The following is a 24,517-nucleotide window of genomic DNA, read 5'->3' as shown; positions in this document are numbered from 1 at the left end:
ATTGCAAACCAAACAGAACAAAGAAATTCGGAAGACTACAATTGCGCGGAAGAGCAAGTGCTCTATGGGTAGAACCTTTTGTTTCAAAGAGCTACTTCAACATCCAGATCCAGATCACACTTGTGCAGCAAACTGAGAGCATATATTTGAATGAAGTAGGTAGCAGATTCGAGAGCAATTAATTATTTATACCTTTTACTTTAAACTCAATTTTTGCGGAAAAAACTTGCCGAACCTTAAAAAAGAGTGAAAAAACGGAGGCAGTGAAATTTCTCCTGAATTCTTATCAAGTAAGAAAAACGCGAAAACAGTAATACTTTTTCAAATTTTATTTTCTCAAAAATTAGCTCGAAAAGTAGCTGAAATATAGTTTCAACGAACATTCGCCTTTGAACGCTAACATGCTTTTGAGCCAAGCGGTGCAAAAATAAACCTAAGCCTAGGAGACTATAATTGGATATCCTTTATTTCATAGAATCTATAGACATAAGGAGAGAAAGGGAGGGGGTTAGAATAAGAACGGAGCTCGCGGGTACAGAAGCAGCAGCAGCAGTAGCAAACGGAAGACGATGGCGAGATAAAAATTAAGATATGAAAGAGGAAAAACCAGCTTAGGAGGTTGCGAGATAGACAGAGGAGGGGCTGCACTTTGCAGACGCAGATGAATACAAACTACACTTTTTTTGACCATTCAAATCAACTAGCTCACAAAAATTGCTATGGCAACCTGAATTTCAGCATATCAACATTAAGTCAATATTCTTTAGAGGTGATGAGGAGCTTGCCTTGATTTGCGATACCACAAGGATTGCATTATAAATTTTGAAAAAGTTACATATACAAAAAGTTTATGCGCTAATCTCGAATGATGCTCAATTTGAGGAAAACATATCCAGAAACACAACAGCCAGCGCAACATGAGCAATCAAAAAATTTAATCGAGCGTCAACTGAGCAGGTAAAACATGGGCAGACGCCAGTTGAGCCGACAAAAAATTTGTTGGCATCAAAAATGTTGAGCTACGTTTTGCAACTCGAAGCTATTAAACCCCCACTCGGAAAAAAAACAAAATGGTTAAAACTAAATATTCTTCCAGACAACACAATATTATGTGACTAAGCCGATATGATATAATCCAAACACACTTGAGCCGAAGCGAAAAACTATACAAGGAAAATATGCAAAATCAGGGCAGGGTAAGTTTAAAAAATACAAAAATAAATCAAAATTACTACAAGAAAAGTCTGCGTTGTCCCCCCTCAAGGATTTGAACCCGTTTGTAGAATTTTGAGATATCCATTTTTTGCTGACACACCCTAAAAAACGCAATTTTTTTATCAAAATTTTCCAAAAAGTGCCTGTAAACGCCTTGTTTGGCCTGTTTTTCGAATGTTGCCTGCGGTGCATGAAAATTGGCCAAAGCACAGCTCGAAAAATCAATTTGGTCAACTTAAAAAAAGTCGACAAAATTTTCGAAATTTTTTGAAAATCCGCCCCCCCTAGAGAAAATCCTAGATCCGCCCGTCGAGAAAATCCTAGATCCGCCCCTGAGTCCTAGGCATTCCGCTAAGACAAAAGTTTGCCGACGAATATGTAAAATTTGAAAGTAGAATTTGAAATTATAAGAAAAGTAAACATTCGAAGTATTCAATGATTATGTTAAACAGGTTATTTACATCAAAAAGAATTTTTTTCGAATTGATAATGTTTGCTAATCGCAAGAGTAATAACCAGAGTATTTAATATTCTAATACTATATCTAAAGTTAAATTCAAATGGACGTAATATGATTGAATCCTTTTTGGTATACGATTGTGACATCTTTCACTGGCCATCCGACCCTACTTTTTTCGAATATTCGCCTGCAGCACGGTACATTTTGTCAAAATACGGTCTGGTCTTTATATTGATTTGTAAAAGCTCGGATAACCATTTTAGTCGGCCGAGATCAACAAACACCGCACAAAGAAGAATTGATCTCAAAAAAGAACCAAGACATAAATTGAAAACTGACATTGTAATGAAGTTAAATTCCCGGTTCTTTCTGACTTCGTTAAAAAACTTTTTCCTACTTTATTTTCACTATATTCCCCAGAGAACAAAACTCGTTAGCTCACTGTGAAGCTAGAACTTTTTAACAGCTATGGTTTTGCAGTTGGGGTGTCTGATCACTTTTTAATTTGTCGAAGAGCGAAACGAAATCATTTATTCTTTAAACAGTCGGTAATATAATTAGTAGCAAAAAGTTCGGACAGACAAAAATAATTAAAAAGAGCAAATGACCTTTTTCAGACAATTTTTGCATGCAAAAGCTAATTTTTCAGACAGAAAGTATGTCTCAATGTCACCTAAAAATTCAAATCTGCATGCAAAAATTGCTCGAAATTGGCAGATTGCTCTCTTTAATTATTTCTGTCTGTCCGAACTTTTTGCAACTCTCTATATTTACACATCGCGAGATTTCATTGAAACTTGACCTTGATTTCGAGCAGCTGACTATTTGAACTATCTCTCAGATAAATTTTAACTTAAGCTGAACCTTGACGAATTTGATTTTTAAAATAAGCTTACCTCTTTACACAGTTGCTGATGGATGACGTAAAAATTTATTTAAGGAGCCCTAAATCAACTTCAGAGTAGTTATCACAGCCGCGCGTTCAAACGATCGCAGCGGTTAAACGAATGCGGAAAAGATAATAGCTGACCAGGAGTAGTGCGCAGAATTTAGAGAAAAAACGAGGCAGACCGAAAAAGAAAAACAAACCTGCGAATCTGAATCTTCAATTTCTGCACTATTATCAGTATAGGAAAGATAACAACGGCAATTGGTGTAGCAGAAGAGAACCGCAGCAGTAAGTAAGTTGGAAATAGAAAGAAAAATGGATTAAAAACAGGATGTTAGGTGGGGGAAGAAATTTAAGCACAAACTACTCAATGTTTGTTCATAACACCAGTTACCTTGGTCAACTTACACAGCGAGCTCTGTTTTCCTTCAATTACAGTTCTCTTAATCTTGACTATATAACACTAAAAACGTCGATAATAAACAGACCAGCAAATAACAATAACCAAATTGTAAAGAAAATGTTACTGAATTACTTGGAATGCTTATTTAGCAAGCAAGACAAAAAAAGAGAAAAAGAATTGGTAAGAAAACTAGAAAGGTAAATCAGTAGTTCTACTGGGAGTTATTTCGCCAATCAACCGTAATGTTATTTATTCTACTCGGCAATACCTTTACTGCAATACCAACATATACTTGCGAAGAAACAGAAACGGCATCAAAAAATTAAATATTAATACAACAGAGCGTATAGTATTTCAGTCTGAGGCTCAGAAACAGTATTTATTGCCTTCTATTACAAACATTATGAATGGATTGGGGAAAAATCGGATAAAAAAACGGGAGGAAAATGAATTTTTGGTCGAATTAATGCTTACTTACCAGCAGGGGAGCATTGTTGTGCACTCAGAAAGACAAGAACATTAAAGCAGCAATAAGAAACAAATCAATCGGCCAATTTTTAATCTATTGATTCCCAAAAAGGTCTAGTTATTGCTTCTGAATATTCAATATTTGTCAAAAGAGTTGATCCACACAAAGAAAGGAAACTGCTGTGAAAAATCAATTTTCTTCGCGCAATCGATTAGAAGAAGAAAAACTCTCTCTTCTTTTCAAATCAAACTCATCAAAAATGCGCAAAAACGCGTTTAACATGAGCGAATTGTCGAATATGTATTAGAGCATTGTAAGCTATGACTGATTCTTTTCCGGAATATTTCCACGCAAAAAATCTTGACAGCATGATCGTTGAAATCATAGTGTCACAAAACGTTATGCACGCCCCACAAATCAATTTCTAGTAGAAGGAAAAGGCTCTCTTCTAGCTTCCAAGTTCTATTGTATATATTCTATACCTTTTTCATGTCTTTTTGTTATTTCAACCAAAAAACATTTCATATTCAAAATTTTTCATCACCGGGACCTTTTTTGAGGGCTTTTAAATCACAAGTGAGACGATAGCTTGTATTGTTCAACCCTAATTGGGATAACAGGAAGCCCAAATAAGGAAAATAGAACTAAAAGGCAGAGAGGGAGCTTCACGCTACTGGCGATATTATACAAAAAAAATTCCAAGCACAACACGAGCTTAAATCAATTGAGCTTCAACGAAACTGAGCTTGAATCAATTGCGATGAAAATATAACCAGATGGAACTCCTAGCTTTATACCGAATCCCAAGCCATACATTTGTAGCTTGGTTCATTTCTTCCCAATTGAATTTCTCAACATGTCAACCAAATGAGTAATGAAGAAACATTCAGCCAACCCTTAAAAAATATCCGCAGTTTTTAAACTCGAATATCTGCAGTAGAAAAAAAACAAGGACAGCCAGTTACAGTGAAATTGCACAGACTGTTCCGACCATAGTCTTGAAAAAATACAACAAATTTTTTCAAGTTAATTTCGTTTGTTCTCCATAATATCAAAAAAGGAACTAAATCGAAAACAATATTCGAAACAGGCATATTCGACAATCATACTAAATTACGCAACTTGGATAAGTTTTTGTAGAAACAAGATTACAAAAACAAAAAATCACAATAAAAAATTAAGAAGTTTATGATTCCCAAAATGGCGCTAAAAACTCTTGAAACTAACTTTACTCGAGTAATGATTCCCAAAATGGCGCTAAAAACTCTTGAAACTAACTTTACTCGAGTAATAATAAGTTTTCACTGCTGAAATGAAGCTACTATAAGCTTAAAAATAAAATATTGTAAGCCTGCTCGCTCCCTTTATTCGCTCCAAAGTAGACAAAAAGCTTTTGAAAATTTTGAGAAGTCGTTCGAATCACGACTGAAAGGGCTTTAAAATGTTATATCACTATCCCAGTCCGATGATTATTTGTGGTATTTAATTTTGCGAAAGAAAAAAACTAAACTCCCAAATACAAACTTCCTCGCCATTTTCGATGGTCGGAACAATAATAACAACAACAATTATATGGCACTGCAATTAGCTATATAAGCAAATACATAGTCTATAAAATTACAAAAAAAAAAGTTTTTTTTTTCCAAATAAGTGTTTTTTCTTCGCGGTGCAATAAAAAGACTGAAAGAAAAACTCGAACTAAGACAAATTCAAACGTCATAATAAAATAAACACTCAAAAACAGCTTGTGAAAAACGTTGACGGAAATTTTTTTTAAAAATCATAAAATTCAAAAATTTTTAAATTGTTTTTGTGGAAATTATTCGAGTTTTTGATCTTTTTGTTTCTAAAACGACGCCAACACACCACAAAAAAAATCAATTTACTTGTGTACTGTACAAATATTTTATACGGCTTAAATTAAGCATAAATAAGCTATTGCAAGCTCGCTTTACTCGCTCGAAATTAGACGAAAATAAAAAAACTCACATCGGTTTTTCTCAACACTGCGAAACTTTTTTGTATACTTCATTGTTTTTCGGATCGCGACTAAAAAGGCTTCAAAATGATATATCACTCAACTCACTCCGATGATTTTGGGTGGAAACCAAAAATAACCAGAACACCCGAACACAAAGTTCCTCAGAATTTTCAATAGTCAGAATAATAACTTAACCTCTTTTCTTGCTGGGCGTTTCACGGAACTCAAAATTCCGCATATACAGAAAAAACCGCATATAATGGAAAAAAATTTGCAGCCTTTGAGAGTTCTCTGACAGACAGTGCCTAATTACAGGGTTGGTAATTTCAAATTTTAAAAAGTGTTTTTCAATTCAAATTTTGAAAAACCATTAAAATGTCATAACTCGAAAAACCAAAGGGTCTTTGAAGAAATGGAAGTCAGATTTGCAACCGTCAAGAGTAACAGGGGAGCACCCAACTATAGGGTTGGATGAACCTTTTCAATGCCAAGTTTCACGAAAAAAATTTAAAAATCATAAAAAGGTCATATCTCGGAAATAAAAGTATTTGAGCATTCATTTTTAGCGGAAATATTCTCAACGCCTGAGAGTACCCTGACAATAAGGTTGTTCCTTTATGAGGCTGGGAATTTCACATTTTTCAAAACTTTTTGTACGTAAGTTCTTTTGTCAAAAAAAAATTTTAAACAAAATATCACATCTCGGAAATTAAAAGAATTTGAATAGTCGCATGTGGACGCAATTTGCAATTCCTGAGAGTATTCTCACGGTACCCAAGTTCAAGGCTGAGAATTTCATTTTTTAATTTTATTTTTCTATCAAAGATTGGTACTCAACCATGTAAAAATGAAAAGGGAAGCATGAACAGAAACATGACAAAATCTGAAAAATGCATTAGAAAACTAGTCTGACATAACTACAGCTGAAACCAAGGTTTTCAAAATTCAATCCGAAAAGAAACGGGATACAAAAAAGATCAATTTGCAATGAAAAATCTTAAAACTACAATTTAAGACTTTGTATGAGCACACGCACTCAATAATTAATCATTCGCTATTAATCACTTAACTATTATAGCTTATAGGTTCAGTCAAAAACCAGGAAGTGGAAAATTAAACGGCAAAAATTAACTTTCAAGTCCAATAAAATTTTCCAATTGGTCGGATTGAATTGATAATTTGAAAAAAATACGGCTATTAGACCGGCTAGAATTGAGAAGAAAAAAGGCTGAAAAATGAGAAACGAAAAAAAAGACCTACTGAGACTCGAAAAGATCCTGCCGGGACTCGAACCCTTAATAAAAACGGCACCTAAACAAAAACAGTTGAAAGTTACAAAAAAACAACGGTCAAATGTTTGCAGATTTGTACAAAAAGCTTATTACCGGATAAAACGGTCTAGTTCCCGGTCACAAGACGCTACAAATATGTGTAATAGTATCCCACTTAGCAACTAACTTATAAAAATCCAAAAAGAAACAGTTTGAAATTTTCTAGATGTAAAATTAAAATAGTCCAGAGTCTAATAAAATAAGGATAGCCGGTTACTGCGCAATTAGCACAGAATGTTCCGACCATAGTCTTTAGAAAACTACGGTTTAGAAAGTTTTTTTTCCAAATTAGTGTAGTTTTTTCTGCTTGGTGTGATAAAAGGATCTGACGTAAAAAAAAAAATTAAGCATATTAGACAGTCATAGTTAAAAAGGCAAATTAGCCGAAAATTTTTGAAGTGATTGGTTCGCAAAAGGAAACAAAAAAACTCCAAAAACTAGCTTTATTTGCGTTCAATTAAATTTTAGGGTCTCAAGTTAGGCCTAATTCAGCTTGTAAGTCTGCTCGTTTGCTTTATTTGCTCCAATTAAGATTAAGACAACTCAAACCGGTTTTTCTCTACACTGGGAAATATTTTTAGGTGGTTCGAATCACGACTGAAAGGGGTTTAATATGATACATCACTCAAACAAGTCCGGACATTATTTGTGGTACCTGACTTTGCGTGGAAAACAAAAAGCAAAACTCAAACACCCGAATACAAAGTTCCTCCCCATTTTCAATGGTCGGAACAATGACAACATATGACAACGAAAGATAGCGATGACGCCAAATACTTATACGAGAAATTGGAAAAAAAAACTTGAAACCAATGGCGTGAAAATATCTCTGATATTTGTACTGCTTCTTGTACCTTAGTGACTTCCCACAAAAATGAGTCACGGAATCAAGGCCACATGCATGAAATTGCTTTAGTTGTTTAAACTTTCAGTAGACTAGTCAAAATTCCTAGAAAGACGAAGCAGAGGACTACTACTTCGCACCACTAGCGATACAACACAAACATAGCACTCAAATCTAGCAGACAAAATTTAGTTTGGAATTGTGTTCAATTTGAGAAAAACACAATCACCGCAAAAAATGATATTCAAAAAAATTTCTTTTGAGCGGCAACAAAGCCGCAGAAGTTGAGAATATTTCGTTGATCTGAAATCAAAAATTTGCCGAGATCAAAATGAAAAACAAACTTGAAATTTCTGAAAATCCTTTTTTATACGCTCCCGCTTCCGGAAATACGAAAAGATTAAAACCTATTTTCCCCACTAAACGACGCAAAATTCAGCCAATAAATCGTTAGCTAAATCAATTAAAGCTATCATGCGAATAAACATCAGATTTAGAAAAAACTGCGGTAATTAATCAATAATAGATTTACGTACAATGAAAGACACTTGCAGTGATGAAAAAACCGTGATGTTATAATTTAGCCGACAGAACAAACAATGGCCCGTCAAATTTTTTGAAACTGAATATTTCCCATTTAAAAAAAAACAGGCCTTGTTCAGATTCGACGCTAGGACCTTTGTCATCACACGCGTAGTCGTTACCTCTAAACCGAGTGTACCAAAGAAGCTTAGAAATTTATTATAAGCCACGCTATCAAATGAGTTAACTGATTTTGCTAGGTTGTTAGCCTGAAAACTTTATTCACCAACGTCAAATCTGGAAAACTACAAAAATTTGAGTCGTCATATTGGAGGCCAAGATATTCGCAACCCCTGAGAGTATTCTGAAAGCCCCCAACTACAGGGTTGGAAAATTGAAAATTTGAAGGAAAAAATTTAATTTAAATTCTCTGGAACTTTTTTGAAAAAATCACAAAAAACCCAAAATCTCGAAAACTACAAAAACTTGAGTCGTCATATTGGAGGCCAAGATATTCGCAACCCCTGCGAGTATTCTGAAAGCCCCCAACTACAGGGTTGGAAAATTGGAAATTTGAAGAAAAAAAAATTAATTTTAAATTCTCTGGAACTTTTTTTGAAAAAACCACAAACAACCCAAAATCTCGAAAAATGCAAGAAATGCAGGAAAATTTGCAACTCCTGGATGTACCCTGACAGAGCCGGATTATAAAGATGTAAACTTGAAGTTTTGTGGAAATTTTTTTATATCTAAGTTCTTTGAACAATAAAAAAAAACATAAAAAACGTCACATCTCGGAAACTGAAAGCATTTGAGCAGTCGTATTTGGACGCAAGATTTGCAACTTGGAACTCGCAAGAGGACCCTCGCGGTACTTAACTACAGGGTTAAAAGTTTGAAAATGATAAAAGTAATTTGAATTTTCTGTATAATTTTTGAAAAAATCACACAAAACGTCATATCTTGAAAACTACAAAGATTTGAGCAGTCACATTTAGAGGCAAGATTTGCAACCCAAGAGAGTACTCTAAGAACCCACAGCCACAGGATTCGGATTTTCAACTTCTTCAAAAAAAAACAACTACAGGGTAGGAAATGTCAAAACTGAAGAAAAAAACTGAATTCAAGTTTTCTGAAAACTTTGAAAAAATCTCAAAAACTACAAAAATTTGAGAAGTAACCTAGCAGAGTCCCACTTTAGTGATGTGAACTTTAAATTATAAGAAGTTTTTTATATCAAATTGCTTTAAATAATTTAAAAAAAAAGACATTAAAAACGCCACATCTGGAAAACTACGAGCAGTTGAGCAGAACATCTGGAAAACACATCTGGAAAACTAGGGGCGCATTTCGCAAGATTTGCAACTTGGAACTCTTGCGAGCACAGATGCAGTACCCAATTACGAGGTTGGGAATTTCAAATCTTTTGAATCTTAAAATCTAACTTTCGTTAGAAATTGAAAAGAAATCATAAAACACATCATATCTCGAAAACTACAAGGATTTGAGCAGTCTTATTTTCAGGCAAGAGTTGCAATTCTTGAAAATACCCTCAACTACGGGGTTAGTGTCCTCAACGACAGGGCTGCGAATTCCAACTTTTGTGAATATTTTTGATATTAAATTTTCGGAAAATTTTTGAAAAAAATCGTCGTATCTCGTGAACTAAAAAAATTAGGGTATTCAAAATTGGAAACCATATTTGCAAACCCTGGAGAACCCTGACAGCATCCCACTATTGGGTTGCCAATTTCAAAATTGATGAAATAATCCTTGAAATCAAACTTAAAAAAATCAAGTCTTAACCATTGCTATATAAGATATAGCTATATTGCAATTCTTAACCATTGCAATATAAGATATACCTTAAGCGTGAAAAAATTCTGTCGTTAAACAAGCAAAAAAAATACGTTGAAAAAATTTAAACATGACGAGATAGTGAAGCCCGCATTTAAATATATAATAGATTACGTACAAACCTCGGATTACGTCTCAAAATCCTTTAATATGGAGCACCAAAGCAAACTTGGGCATTTCTCGTATAGCCACGCATTTAATTCTACAGATAACCAAATGCACTCTGAATCTTGCAGTGACATTGAGCAATACAAATATAGCCAAGAAATGCAATTAACGCAGTTAAGCTGAAAAAAAATATCGACTTGTTTTTTTGAAGTCGATAGAAAGAAAAAAAGATGACCTAAAAACTTGCAAAAAAGTCACTGTCAAGAAAAACTTTGAACTTTATTTTATACTAAAAGTTTAAGAAGTTTGGTAACCTTGAAACGACCCGATATTAGGTCCCTAAGCCGATAAAACAAAAGTCAAGACTAACTCCCTAAGCCGATAAAATATAAGTCAAGAATTAGTCAGTACTAGTTAAATTACAATTACATGATTAATTCGAAGCAATAAAAGCAACTTAATTGAAAATTGCCAGTTGAAAAAAAAACAATTCTTCGATGTGTAACTAAGCCGACAAAACACAAGGAGACAAACAATAGGCGGACAATTTTTGGAAAGGAATATTTCCAGTATGAAAAAAAACTTCCTGGTCAGATTCAAACCCACAAACTTTGCCATGCCATGCGTATTCTTCGCCTTCAGACTACGTGCCGGAGACGCCTTAAAATTTGAATTCATTATGAACCAAGATACAAGTGATTCTGTAAACAAGTTGTTAACCCGAAAAAAAAGGTCTATATTCCGATTTGATAACGCTTGCTAAGCGCATGTGTAACTAGAAGTAGATCACGTTTTTCGTGACCTTGACACTTTTGCTGTTCGATAGCGGAGTTTACCTTCCTTTTAGCAGAGAAAATGAACTGATCTTAAAAATAAATCAATCGTCAAACCGCGAAAAACTGAATTTGAGCCTGAACAAGTTTTAAGAGTTTTCCTGAAAGAAAAAACACCGCGAACAATACAAGAGTCTGAACTACGTTCATTGACTCTTAAAAACATTTGTTTGTTTAATTTTCTCTTTGGAGCAATAAAACTCCAGATTGAACCCTTAAAAAAATTTTACTTCTCACTTATGACAAATACCTAACGCGGTATGAATTAGAAGAATTCCGTATTTCCTTCACACACTTCACATATACAGGCAGGTTAAAACTAGCACTTACCTCCTTCGCTGATCGTGAGTACAGGGAAAGACAAAGTCGACAGCTAATAACCATCTCTGTAAATCAATATCAGACGTTGACCCAGCAGACCAAAATGGCACGATGATGCAAATAATTCGAACTTAACTCCTTGAATTTGAAAGAAGATTGAATTTAGAGATGAAATAAAATGGTTGCTTTAAAACTTTTTGAAAGATTATTTTTTTGGTATAGAATAAGAGAAACCAGAATTGAATGTATCCTATTTTCTTGTCATACTTCAAGTTGCCGACCTAGGAAAAATCTACTCTATTATGCGCGTGATAAGAAGTATGATGACATCACAAAATAACAAAGGAGCATAATATTCATGAGATAAAAAATAAAAAGGAACGACGATGAACATTCGAGGCTATGTTCAATCAGCAGACGAGCATAAAAAATCATGCGCTGACCAACATGGCTAATGAACATCCATCAGACCTGAAATCAAATATATGCTTTGTTGCTAACGATATATCAAAATAAAAGTGTAAATAGCGTCAATAACATTCATCAATACCGTTGAAAAACAAAAACCAAAATCCAAGCTGTTATTTGATAGAGCAATTGAACGGCAAAAATTCAACTTCACGCAAAACAATATGTAATTAAAAGCCGAAAGTAGGAGAGCTACTTCGCCGGAGTGCTACTTCGCCGAACAAAGGCGAAGTAGCTCTCTGCATTATTTTCGATACCAGACAAACATAGCATTGCAAGCTAGTACAGAGAAAACAGAATTAACGCCACGAAAGTGAAAAAATTAAAACTGTCAAAACCGCATCTTGAAAATTTCCAAATTTCGGTCTCGAAATACAACCACCGATTTTCAGAATTTTTCAAAAAAATTATCGACTGGCATTTAAGCCGACAGCTTTTGGGTAAACGCCCGTTGAGCTGAAAATAACATGAAAAACTTTGAACTAGAAAGATCTGAATATTTAAAGTGACGTGATGTCAATTGAGTGACGTAATGGACGTCTGGGAAAAACTGACCGCCAGAGGCCAAAATAAAGCCTACAGATCAGACAGAACCTGTGAATAAATTAAAATACGCGTACATTCCTAACAAAGTATAAACTTTGCATTTATAATATAAGACAACGAAATAAAAGGAAGGTGGCGGCTTTTAATAAAAAACTTCATATGTTTTCATGATAACTAGCGTTTAACGCACCTTCGGTGCTTCGAAATTTTTCGACAACTCATGAAAAACCGCTTATATTGGAAACAACATCTGCAAACTTTTAGTGTTATCTGACTGCACCCAATTACATGGTTGGTAATTTCGAACTTTTTTTCCATTCCCATTTTAAAAGCGTCATTTTGAAAGTTTAATGGGCCCCTGGAGAAAATTGGAGGTCAGATTTGTAATCACTGAGAGTCCTTGAGAGCACCCTACTATAGGATTAGGAATCCAAAATTTTGTGAATTTTTTTAAACCTAAGTTTCCCGAAAAAAAATTGAAAAAAGTCTTATCTCGGAAACTAAAAGGATTTGAGCATTCATATTAAGTGGCAAGCTTTGAGAAGCCTGGGTGTACGCTGACAATAAGGTTGTATCTTCATCAAGTTAGTAGTTTCAAAATTCTGGAATTTCTTTGTAGATAAATTCTTTGTGAAATTTTGAAAAAATCAAAAAACGTCACATCTCGAAAACTACAAAGAATTGAGTAGTCACATTTGGAGGCAAGATTCGCAATCCTTGAGAGTACTCTGATAGGGCCTAACTACAGGGTTGGGAATTTCAGATTTTTAAATTATAATAATTTAAGTTTTCTGAAAATTTTTGAAAAAATCACAAAAAACGTCATATCTCGATAACTACAAAGAATTGAGCAGTCTTATTTGGAGGCAAGATTTAAAACTCCTTAGAGTACTCTGACAGCACCAAACTACAGGGTTGAGAACTTCAAATTTTGTTTATTTTGTTAATTGGAATTTCAGAAAATTTTTGAAAAAATCACAAAAATCGTCTTATCTCGTTAATTAAAACGATTCGGGCATTCAAATTTGGAGGCCAAATTCGCAACCCCTAATTCGATATTGGGCTGCTTAATTCAAACTGGGTAAAATAACCACTAAAATCAAATTGGAAAATCGAAAAAAATTTAAGCATTGCAAGCATTCTTCTTCTATACGATATAGCTTAAACATGCAAATTAATACGTTGAAAAAGCTTAAACATGGCGAAATAGTGAAGCCCGCATTTAAATATATAATAGATATAAAAGATTTACCATAGGTTGCCTGTTGAAACATATTTTTCGAATAATGATGGAAAAAAAGGACAAATTTGATTTTCGCACGTCTGTATGTAAGTATATAAGTATATATCAAAAGTTTCTAACAAAGCTAACATGGTGAGTGAAAGGGAATTAAAATGAGGGAAACTTAAAAAAAAGAACATTTTAATTGCAAAATGATAATTAATATCATTAATCAAGTTTAGATCACACAACTTTTCTTGGTTATATGTTTATTTACAATATAATTTTAAAAAAATTGATTAGAAATTTTTGACATCAAATAAAATTAAAATGTTTTCTTTTTATTTCCAATCGTATCATTGATATTGATTCTACTCTGACAATTTATTTTGAAACAATTAGATTAAGTTCTCCGAAATCAATGAAAAATTTCAAAGTTTTTGTCAAAGAGGGTCTGAGAACTTGTATAAGTTTTTCGAATTGCTCAGAGTAGAATCAATATCACTTGATATTTGGAAAAAAAAAAGAGAAAACCTACCATAAGTAAATACGACGACCAAAAAAATAACCTTTTAATTGTGTAACATTCGCCCGGAAGTACATATCGACGGAAAATAAAGCTAGGTTCTAAAACGACTGGCTAGCGTCTAAACACAGCTCTACATGCTTTTCACCGTCTCTGCCAAAGCCAGTTCTTTTGGTGGTCTTTCTAACATCGGGTCGACAAAAAAAAACGTTACTGTTTCCGGCTTCGATCAGAACGCTCTAATAAACCTAATTATATGCAGAAATAGTGAGCTCACTGCTGGGTTTCAGTATCCCCGGACCACGAGCTCACTCCTAAAAACAGGTGTAACATTCGCCCGGAAGATACTTATCGACGGAAAATAAAGCTAGGTTTTAAGACGACTGGCCAACGTCTAAAAAGATCTCTACATGCTTTTCACCGTCTCTACTAAGCCAGTACTTTCGGTGGTCTTCCTAACAGCGGGTCGACAAAAAAAGTTACTGCTTTCGGCTTCGGTCAAAACACTCAAACTAACTAGATTACATGCAGAAATAGTGAGCTCATGGCTGGGTCTCAGTATCCCCAGACCACGAGATCACTCCTAAAATCAGGGCTACTACTATTTATTGAATTATTCAGAAAATTCAATAAATTTATCACAACAATCATTTAGCCTAATTGTTGTGATAAACTTATTAAATCGATTCGGCATGGTTCCACCTACCCGACTAAGAAATGCGTCGACCATCGACAGCGAAACGTGTGCAAAATGCAACAAGGCAGAAGATGCGGGCAGAGATTGGATGAGCTGCGACGTTTGCGATTCATGGTTTCACTATGGGTGTTCAGGACTGCCGTCGGATCTTATCCCTCAAATAGCGAAAGCTAAGTTTCTTTTATTTCGCTGTAACCTTTGCTTATCTCGAAAATCTTTTACTAAACCGTCCAAAATAAATGAAATTATAAAGAGCACGCTCGAGGCGACTATTCCGTCGCTGATTGAGACGGCTGTTAAGGGAGTCATTCCATCTTCTCTAAACATTGCTGACCAGCCTGTCGTGCTTTCTGACGCTAATGGTCCGTCTTTGTTGGCCAACACTCAACCTAAGTTGTTTCGCCCGGCTAACACTTGCAGTATTCGGATCCGTGTTATCACCGAACCATCTGGCTCAATAAACTCACGCTTACAGTCTGATCGAAAGTCAGTGGAAGAAGTGGTCAACCATTTAGGAGTTAATGTCAAGTTACCGATATTCGAAGACTCGGGAAGTTTGCACCGGACAGTGCTTTACCCAGACTTTACTTGCCACTGTTGGGTCAATATTTGAGAAACGCTTAATCCTATCCTCTCTGCATAAACTCAAAAATTATCCGTGTAAAGTATTTCTATCCCGTGATCTATCATCTACTGAGCTTGAGATAGAACACAAGCTAATCGCCAAGCGGAGAGAATTGCTAAACTCTGGTGTAGTTCCAAAATGTCTCCGTTACAGGGATCTCAAGCTTTCGCAATATATTGACGGAACTTGGCTTGATGTATCTCAGGATGTATGACTAGTGCCCACGTCTCAGAACACTCAATCGTTAAACTTATGTGTCCTCAACTGTCGTGGTCTTATTTCCCTCAATAAACGCATAACGTTGTCTAATTATTTTACTGTGCACCAAGCGGACGTGGTGTGTATCACAGAGACTTGGTTTGATTCCAACTCTGTGAACGATCATGTCTTCTTGGACTCGCCGTTTACTGTTAATGCCCGTACAGACAGGCAGGCTGGGTCCCACGGTGGGGTGTTAATTGCTACCCGGGACTTAGTAGCCAATACCTGTTCAATTCTCCCCATTGACGCTTCTGGTTATGACTTTATCTGTGGCATTATTGTGTACTCACGCTTGAACGCACTTTTGATTGTAAACGTATACCTCCCACCCATTTCCAGTAACTATTACATATTCTCAATAAACCTTAAACAGGCGTTGGAGTTGTGCTATGAACAATTCGAAGCAGCAGTTTCTAGCCTTGGCATACTCCACAAAGATTTTGTCATTACTGGTGATTTCAATCTCCCACGTTCAAATTGGAATACTTTTACCTCCACCTGCACAGTAACCTTAACAGTCGTATTGTGATGTCTTGTTTGGCATGTCTTTTCCTCAAGTGGTAGACAAACCTACTCACGTTGCGGGAAATGTCCTGGACCTTGTTTTTACAACCTGTAATGTGTCGTGTATTGAAACTGCGAGTCTTGATGTGAGCGATCATTTCATTATCTCTGTCGTTGTGGATATTCCTCTTGAAGAATCGATCAATACGATACATGAATTCATTCCTCCTATGTACGCATTTCGTACTGGGCGGCTCAATGAATTTTGCACAAATCTTATCACATTTAATCCCTTTTTCTATTCAAGCGTTGATGAAGCTCACGATATGTTGTACCAGTTCCTGAATCAACTTTATCCTATGTTTTTCAAGCAAAAACGGGCTAAACGCGCTAATTTGCCTTCTTATTACAGTTCTCATAGCGTACATATCCATAACAAATTGCAGACCTTGATCAGAAGTAAAGCAAAACCTAATCACGGGGTACATGACTCATCCATCACAACCCTCAAACGGTCATTGGAAGAATCCACTGAGTTGGACAAAAATTGTTACCTTGATTCATTCCGTGGTATGGATTCCAATTCAGCATTTAAGTATATAAAACATATCTCCGAGCCAAAAAGTCTCCCGCATGCTTTGTACCATGATAATGCTGTCGCACGCACTGATCATGAGAAAGCAGAGCTGTTCAATTCGTATTTCGCATCGGTTTACTCCGACTCATCGCCTCAATGTGTCCCCTTTGTTAACCCTCGCCCTGATATTTGCTCTCAAGATGTTCATTTTTCTGTTGATGATATTAATTCGGCGCTCACCCGTTTGCCAGAAAGCTATTCCCTGACTCATGATAACTTACCAGCATCTTTGTTGAAATCTTGCAGTTACGTTTTTGCTCCTATTTTTTATGTTTTGTTTTATTTTATTTTGTCCTCTTGTAAATTTCCCGCTTGTTGGAAAACGGCTATTGTTACTCCGGTTTTCAAAAAGGGTGATCGCAACCAAACATCTAACTACAGACCTGTATCCTTGTTACCTCGTATTTCTTTGGTCTTTGAACGAATTCTATCTAATTTTATTTACCCTAAAATCCGACATAAACTTCGGTCCGAGCAGTACAGTTTTCGTCCTGGTCGGTCGATCGTTCTCCAAATGATTGCTTACCTCGACGCTATTCATAACAACTTTGATAACAACATCCCCAGCTGCGCTGTTTACTTTGATTTTAGTAAAGCTTTTGATTTAATGCCTCATAACGTTTTACTCAAAAAATTAGCTTCTTTCGGATTTGATGATAACTTTATTAAATTGTTCACATCATACCTTTCCAATCGATATCAAATAGTGAAAGTTAATCACTTCTTTTCTTCTCCGCGTCTAGTTTCCAGCGGTGTTCCTCAAGGCAGTGTGCTCGGCCCCTTGCTTTTCCTTATACTCATAAATGACCTCCCTTTGTCTTGTTCTTCCAATTGCTTTTTGTTTGCGGATGACAGTAAAATCTTGAATAATGTTTCACAACTGCCAGTAATTCAGGATGATATACACAGTCTGAGCCTTTGGTGTCAGACTAATGGGATGAAATTTAACGTTAACAAGTGCTTTTGCATCGTGTTTAGCAATAGAAATGTGCAAGTGGACCTATCCTCGAATAATGATACTCTTTCTCAAGTGTCTGTTATAACTGATTTGGGCCTAACAATTGACAGTAATCTCAGATGGGGTTCTCACTCTGAGAACCGTTTACATAATGCCCTGAAGTCTTTTTTCTCAATTAAACGTAATGTGCCCGCTTCATGTCCCCTCTCGACTAAGCTGACCCTTTATCGTTCTATGGTGCTGTCTGTACTCCTATCTGCCTCCCAAGCGTGGTGGCCCCAGCGCTCTTACCTTGTTAAGTTTGAACGTTTTAATAAAAAAGTTTTAAGGTGGATATGTAATAACTACTCTCTAAGCTACATCAATTGCTGTCGCAAATTGTCTGTGTTTCCTGTTACCTTTTATTTGCAATTTTATGATCTGATATTTTTCTGTAAACTTGTAAATAATTTTTATAATTTTGATGTTTTTCAATTTGTACAATATCGTCGCAACTTTGGCACAAGAAATGATGATTATCTCCTCCTAGAAGAACGGTTTCCCGTATCTCAAGTCTCGAAATCCAACTATTTCAATCGTATCATTCCTCTATTCAACTACTTCACCAAGCAATATCGTCTTGATTTCTCCTCACCTGGAATTCTTAAATCGCGCCTTTTAACTATTTTATCATCTCACTTTGAAACATTTGACATTCATAATACTTGTTCTTATTTTATAAAATGCCCCTGCTCCACTTGTAATTTTACTTGCAGTTAGTCTTTTAGTTCAATTTGTTTGTATTTTATACCAGAAATGGTAATTGAAGTCTTTTAGTAGTAGTAGTAGTAGTAATTATTGTTTTTGTTCAGTAGATAAAAATCATCATCTCCATCGGAGATGGATCAACCCTTTCCCCCAACTCCTAGCTTCTCATCTTAGCAGAATGAATTCAGATGTTAATTAAATTCAATTCAGGACATAATAGGGAAGCTAAAAGTTTATATAAGATGATAAAAGTTCCAGTCCCGAGACCCCTCCGGATTCTCGAATCCGGGGTAATAAGACTATTATCTTCCTTCCGGAAGGCTACCTTCCACCCTTCACCGTTGTTCGCAACGGCCTCGCAACTATTGTAGCGACACAATAGTTGCAACTCGGAACGGTATCTGCTACTTCTGCAATTTGTTGTTGTTTCTCAATCACAATTTTCGTTGTTATCGCTATCGCAACTATCGTTGTTGTGTTTCGTTTCGGTTTTTTCTCTAAAAATAGCCATATCTGACGTTTCTCCGAAATATGACGTCATACTTCGAATTTTCAAAATTTCAAAATACCAGAATATCTTGACCTTCACCGTTTGACTAATCGTCCCAATAACGTTGTTAATCGCTGAAAACCATCAATTCGGAAGGTTCGCTGCTAAAATTCCAAATCTGCTGAATCTGCATTTTGTCCATTCTGGTCGAATGTCACATACTCCCCGGACAGTCTGGTCAATGTCCTCATTGAATCTCGCAATGTTCGTAGAATCGGTACAGTGTCATCGAAAAGAATTTACCAAAATGCACGAAATTACTTTTATCCGCGTCATATCGACTCACTGCAGAATATAAATTGCATCATACAACATCACTATAGCCTTCAAATTCTTTCATTAATCTGCACATTGAGGATATGACCTAAGATAAAAAAACATCTTTTCTGACTTCCAATGTCAATGTCCTGACTAAAAACTTCTCCTCCTAGATTTTTGAAAGACGTTGGTTTGCAGGACAGTCCTGCCAAGCAACAAACTAAAATTATCCTACTATGCTCCCTCCCTTCGGAAATCTTGCTTGTTATTGTCCTGAATATTAAAACTAAGAAACTCTGTGGTTAGAAAGAACAATGAAACAACCTCCCTCTTCGAGAGATTACCCAAGCCTTTCATATCACCACAAAGTGATCAATTCTCCTAGTTGATTAAAAACAGTCACGCAGGCTGGAATATTTAAATATACTCTTTCACTCAAGCTTTTCTAAATAAATAGTAAGTAAGTGTCTCTAAAGCCACTAACTAAAATCAAAATGCAAATTTATAAACGCAACAAATTCTTTAAAGTTCAAAGATCAACTAAATGTTTCAGTTTTCAATTACAACTTGGTTGCTTGGTTTCTCACTTGAGTTTTTTCACACACATAAAACAATTCTGAGTTTTAAATTCTTCTTTTTCGTCACTCCTTTGTCTTCTTCTTTTTCATCGTATAGAAGTTCTAAAACTTCTAAATTCTTCTAATTTTGTTTCTTTTCGCGTCTTGTTCTTTCGACCGTTTGTCAATGTTCCATCTCTTCCTCCTGTGACACTGACTCTGCACTCTCAGTTTCTGTGTCTTGCAACACATCGGTAGCTATCCTGACGCTGTTGGAAGCAGTCCTCCAACACTTCTGCTCTTCTACCCTCGGTTTGCAACTTGGTAGGGGATCCACGTTAGATTCTCTGTTTCGGCAGAAGCTGTTGTGGAGACACAACGTCACGTTTCTCTCCAAATCTTCCTTCAACATCTCTTTCCTCTCCTTTCCACTACGTTCACTCGTCCTGGAAATTCTCTTTACAGCGGTGGTCACTGCATTCCGATGAGTCACGAAAGCTCGCTTGAAAGCTCCTGCTCCAATGTCCAGCTGATATTCACTGTACACTCTACCGTGCTTCGACATATGCTTCTTAGCATATTCGTACAACCATGCAGTCATGTTAGCTCTGAACCATGGCATCAATCGTCTACTTGCCCATATCTTCTTCACTTCCTTCGGAATGTTTAGAATCTTGCACATTGTCTCAAAAAGATCTAAGTCTTTCAGACAATCCAATTTCCGCATCTGTTCCCTCGTTGGCGCTTCCTGTCTATTGTTCTCTCTTACGTGAGCTTCCAGCCATCGTATCGCCATCATAACTCCCACTATCACTATTGTTATGGGCTGTTATAAGTCTGGTAAACCCATGGAGAGCAGCTCTCCAGAGTCCCAGATCAACACCAGATTACAACGCTCGGGATACCACCAAGTCTGCAGCAAGCAGTGGCAGGGAAACTCGTCATGTGTCAACATGACGCTCCTCCAATTGCGTTTTCCCGAAGCTTCCCTTAATGGTTCCACTTCCATGATCACTCGGTGGACTTCATCATTCTCGTCTACTGTATTGTAATCTGTAACAGTTGATCCTCTCTGTTTCTGTCTCTCAAAGTCACTGAAATTCCCACTCACGTATCCCATGAACTTCCTTCCAAGGTATCGTTTCCAACTCCTCCTTTGTTCTCTCTGGAACTGCTGAGAACATCTTACATAGCAACTCGTAAGATTTTTCGGACATTCTCGTTAGTCTCACACCCTTTGGCACTGAGAAGGCTTGATCCACGATCGTTCTCGTACTCTTTACATCCACAGCTACAAAATGCACCGGGTATCTGCTCTTGCACATTGGAGCCAATGTCGAGCCCACCAAATATCGTGCTCCTGACGGTCTACAATAAGTCTCACTGTGTCTGATGTTCATTTCCGCCTCGATCGCTTCCCTCCATTTTCCTATGTGTTTCTGCTCGGTTTGCAGAACTCCTGGGAGTACTTCTACACTGATTGCTGTGACCATCTCATGTTTCTGTTCTAGATTCAATAGTGACTCTAAAGAACTAAACATGCTGTAGAATCCTAATGCAGTCACTAGATTCACCTCGGTTCCTCCATGGCAATCTGCGATCAGTTCCGTTTCCGTCCTTGCTTTCATCACGACTTTCCCAAACAATATCGTCAATTGCTTGTGTTGTCTTTCTAGGGTTTTCACACAGTCCAGACCTCCACAAACGTGACCTTCCAGTCCACAGACTTCCACCAGACAGCTACCAGGTTTGACCCAGTCTTCTGGTCCCCAGCCAGGCAACTCCACTTTATCTTCCCCGTTGCTCCTAGAGGCCGTTATCATCGCATTATATATGATGTTCAGGTCACGCAGGTTACAGTCTGCATTCAGCTCCCTCTGCACGTCTTGTGTCGCCCGTATTATCGAGTCAGCGTTGGGACTAGGACACCATGATGGCCTCATCAATTCCCACACCACCACCAAGCTCGTTCTCAGCAATTCATCCGAGAATCCCAACCCAAACTCCACTCTTTTGTCGGCTTTCGGTACGGAAGGTGCAGTCACCTCTTCTTCCAAGACCAGTCCCAATTTGATCTGAGGATTGATAGCGCTCTTCATCGTTACAATTCTCGACGTCCAGAATCTTAGCAACACTGCCTGCTCATAATCGAAGAACCAATCACGTATGTCTTCACTCAGGAAAGGGTTGTACGCTATCCCTATGATTCCGGACACGTAGCTGTACGACTTCTTCTTGATCGGTCCACAGTACTCACTGGATTTCGACAATGCCCCCATAGATTCTTTAGTGAGTCTCAGCTCCTTGTTTGAAAACTTACTGATTTCGACTATCTTTCTCATGGGCTCTAACTCCTCGGTTTCTTTCATATTCACCCTCATCGGTTTGCTTTGCTGCATATCCAGCAGTGCTAGCAAGAGTAAGGCTTTCGCTCGCTCATCGCCCTCCCTCAGCATCTTGACACAGGTGTTCAATGCAGGTACTGAAATTTGCACTAACATGAATCGAATGAAACAGAGAGCGTCTCTCCGCTTCGCACACGCTACTGCTGCTTCCTCTTGGATTATCAGATCCCTCAGGTTCGTCATAAGGAAAACCTTCTCTTCTTTTGACCTCTTCCTTTCTTCCGAATCATATTCTTCGCGAGTCAGTCCCATCATGCACCAGGCAAACCTCAGTTGTAACTCGGTTCTCACGTAAGGTACTGCCATGAGAGCGTGTATTCTTGGCGCAGTCCTCATCTCTTCTTCGAAGTACCGTATTACCACTGCTTTCCATGGAAGGCTCACCAACTGCTCCATCGTTTCTGCCTGTATCTCAGACGACGCTAGAGTCCCGTACGCCTTCTGCTTGAGGGTGGTGCCTCGCAACATCGTCTCCAGATAACCTTCCATGGCCTTTTCGTTTTCCAGGGCCATGACATACCCTCTAGCCGAGTTTCGGTATTCTAAATTCTCCATGTATCCACGGGTGGGTTCATCTATCGACACAGTCTCCGACACTGTTAGTCGGTTATATTCCACTGGTACTAGTTGTCCTGCGACACTTCCCTTTCCGTGATTCATGGGAGATGGCTTAAAGTCTTTCATTGTGCTCTCTCCACATTGGCTGAGTATTTGCATTTCTAAGGTTGCTCCAGTCAGAGTGCGGTCACCCCTCCTGGATTTGCAACCTGTTGACTTTATCCCTGCCATGAGAATGGGTGGCACCATCGCTACATCGGTCAACATTCTGTTCGTGCCAGGTAATTGATAATCACCTTGTCCCAAATCCATGGGTTCTTCGACTCGTTTTCGTTTCGCTGAATTGACAGCTCTTATCGATATCTCCGAATCCACCTTCGTCTTTCCTACTCTCCTCGGCATCACTCTGCTGCCTAACTTCATTTTCATCTCGTTGATCTTATCAATCACCAATTTCGACCGCATCGTTCCTTTCCTGGTTCTTGACAGATACACCACCTCTCCTTTATCGTCCTGCGGTGTCATCTTGACGGGAGAGTTCGCTTCACTTTTATCAGTGGCTGAGTCAATCAACAACTCACTCAATCTCCCTTCACACTCATCAAGTTTGTCAAGGACTTCCCGCATCAACGGTCGGTTGAGACCTGTTTTCAAAATGGACTGGGTCCCATAGCTCTGAACTACTGTCCAGACTTCTTCCATGAACGCCACTCTGTCCAATTTACATCCCGTCCTATTCTCATGGTCTCGGTGATGTACTTGCCACTCCTCTTCGGGCAACGTTCCCAAGAAAGGTACTCTGGCTGAGCCTTCTATTCTTCCTCTTCTAGGTGATTCCATGAGGATTTTTTGTTCGTTATTTCTTGAATTGCCAGGAGAGCTGCTCTCCGGCAAATTCCGTTTCATTTCATTAAAGGCTGACGGAGGTTCCAGTGTCGAAATGCCTTCATCCGCTGGCTCAGTCCTCTCCAACGTATCCGCGTTGTTCTCAAGATCACTGAAGATATTGAAATCCAGTTTGGATACTCCTCCTGTCGATGCCCTGTCGTCTTCCCCACCAGCTTGACTTGCATCTTGTTTCATGGGCTCTTCCGCTTGACGGCTTCCTCCCTGTCCATCATCTCCTTCTGACATGTCCTTCTTTGGGCTCGATGGTCCTTGCTTCTCATTGTCGGTTCCTTCCAGAAACTTCGGTATGATCAGTGTGCCTGCTGATCCATCTTCCTCCTCTCCATGGACCACTTTGATCTCCTCGCAGCCGAAGGGTGCTAGGAAGGTTCTCGTCTGCAGTGTTCCTCCTACTCTCAATTCCGGCTTCACACTAGTCAGGATCAAGGAGGCCTCAGGCAGTTCGGTCCTGCCTCTCATCTTTATAGGAGCTAAGCCTAATCCCGCCCATTCCTCGTCAAATCTTCCAGGCTTGGGAGTCGCGGCGTTGCTTATTCGCCTTCTCGTCGCTTGATCCGTATATGCAAATCGTGTGTATTGTAACACGGCGGCATTTCTCCCTACAAAGTATGGATCCATCGTTCCCACGAAATTCCCTATTCTCCTTTCATTGGCTTCAAATGCTCTCAACCTAGGAGTTTGTACCACGGAGACTGCTCCGAGCAACATCCTTCTTATCAGAGGGAATTCGGGAATTTCTTCCGGCAGCTTCTCGTAATCACCCCAATCCTTCGTCTCTTCTCTCACCTTGTGATATGCTGCAACGAAACGAGGCACTCTGGTTATCTCACCATTCGTTTTGTCATAGGGTCTCAAA

The 24,517-nt window shown here is 37.8% G+C and overlaps 3 protein-coding genes across 7 annotated transcripts in view; all 3 read right to left on the bottom strand.

Annotated features, from left to right (window-relative positions):
• Window positions 1–11,700, bottom strand: part of LOC134846175 (synaptosomal-associated protein 25-like) — a 38,881-nt gene extending 27,181 nt beyond the window's left edge. Inside the window, exon 1 of one of the 5 annotated variants that reach the window (XM_063863420.1) lies at window positions 11,243–11,700. The gene's annotated coding sequence lies outside the window, so the exon portion shown is untranslated. The other 4 variants (XM_063863417.1, XM_063863421.1, XM_063863423.1 and 1 more) reach the window with 4 other exon arrangements.
• The window catches only part of LOC134846052 (dolichyl-diphosphooligosaccharide--protein glycosyltransferase subunit STT3B-like), a 382,597-nt gene that overhangs the window by 200,682 nt on the left and 157,398 nt on the right, over window positions 1–24,517 (bottom strand). The window lies entirely within an intron of this gene.
• LOC134846055 (pyruvate dehydrogenase E1 component subunit beta, mitochondrial-like) overlaps window positions 1–24,517 on the bottom strand; it is a 428,722-nt gene that overhangs the window by 398,923 nt on the left and 5,282 nt on the right. The window lies entirely within an intron of this gene.

Source organism: Symsagittifera roscoffensis, chromosome 5 (assembly GCF_963678635.1).
Source record: "Symsagittifera roscoffensis chromosome 5, txSymRosc1.1, whole genome shotgun sequence".
NCBI lineage: Eukaryota > Metazoa > Xenacoelomorpha > Acoela > Convolutidae > Symsagittifera > Symsagittifera roscoffensis.
This window is presented reverse-complemented; position numbering and strand designations above follow the sequence as displayed.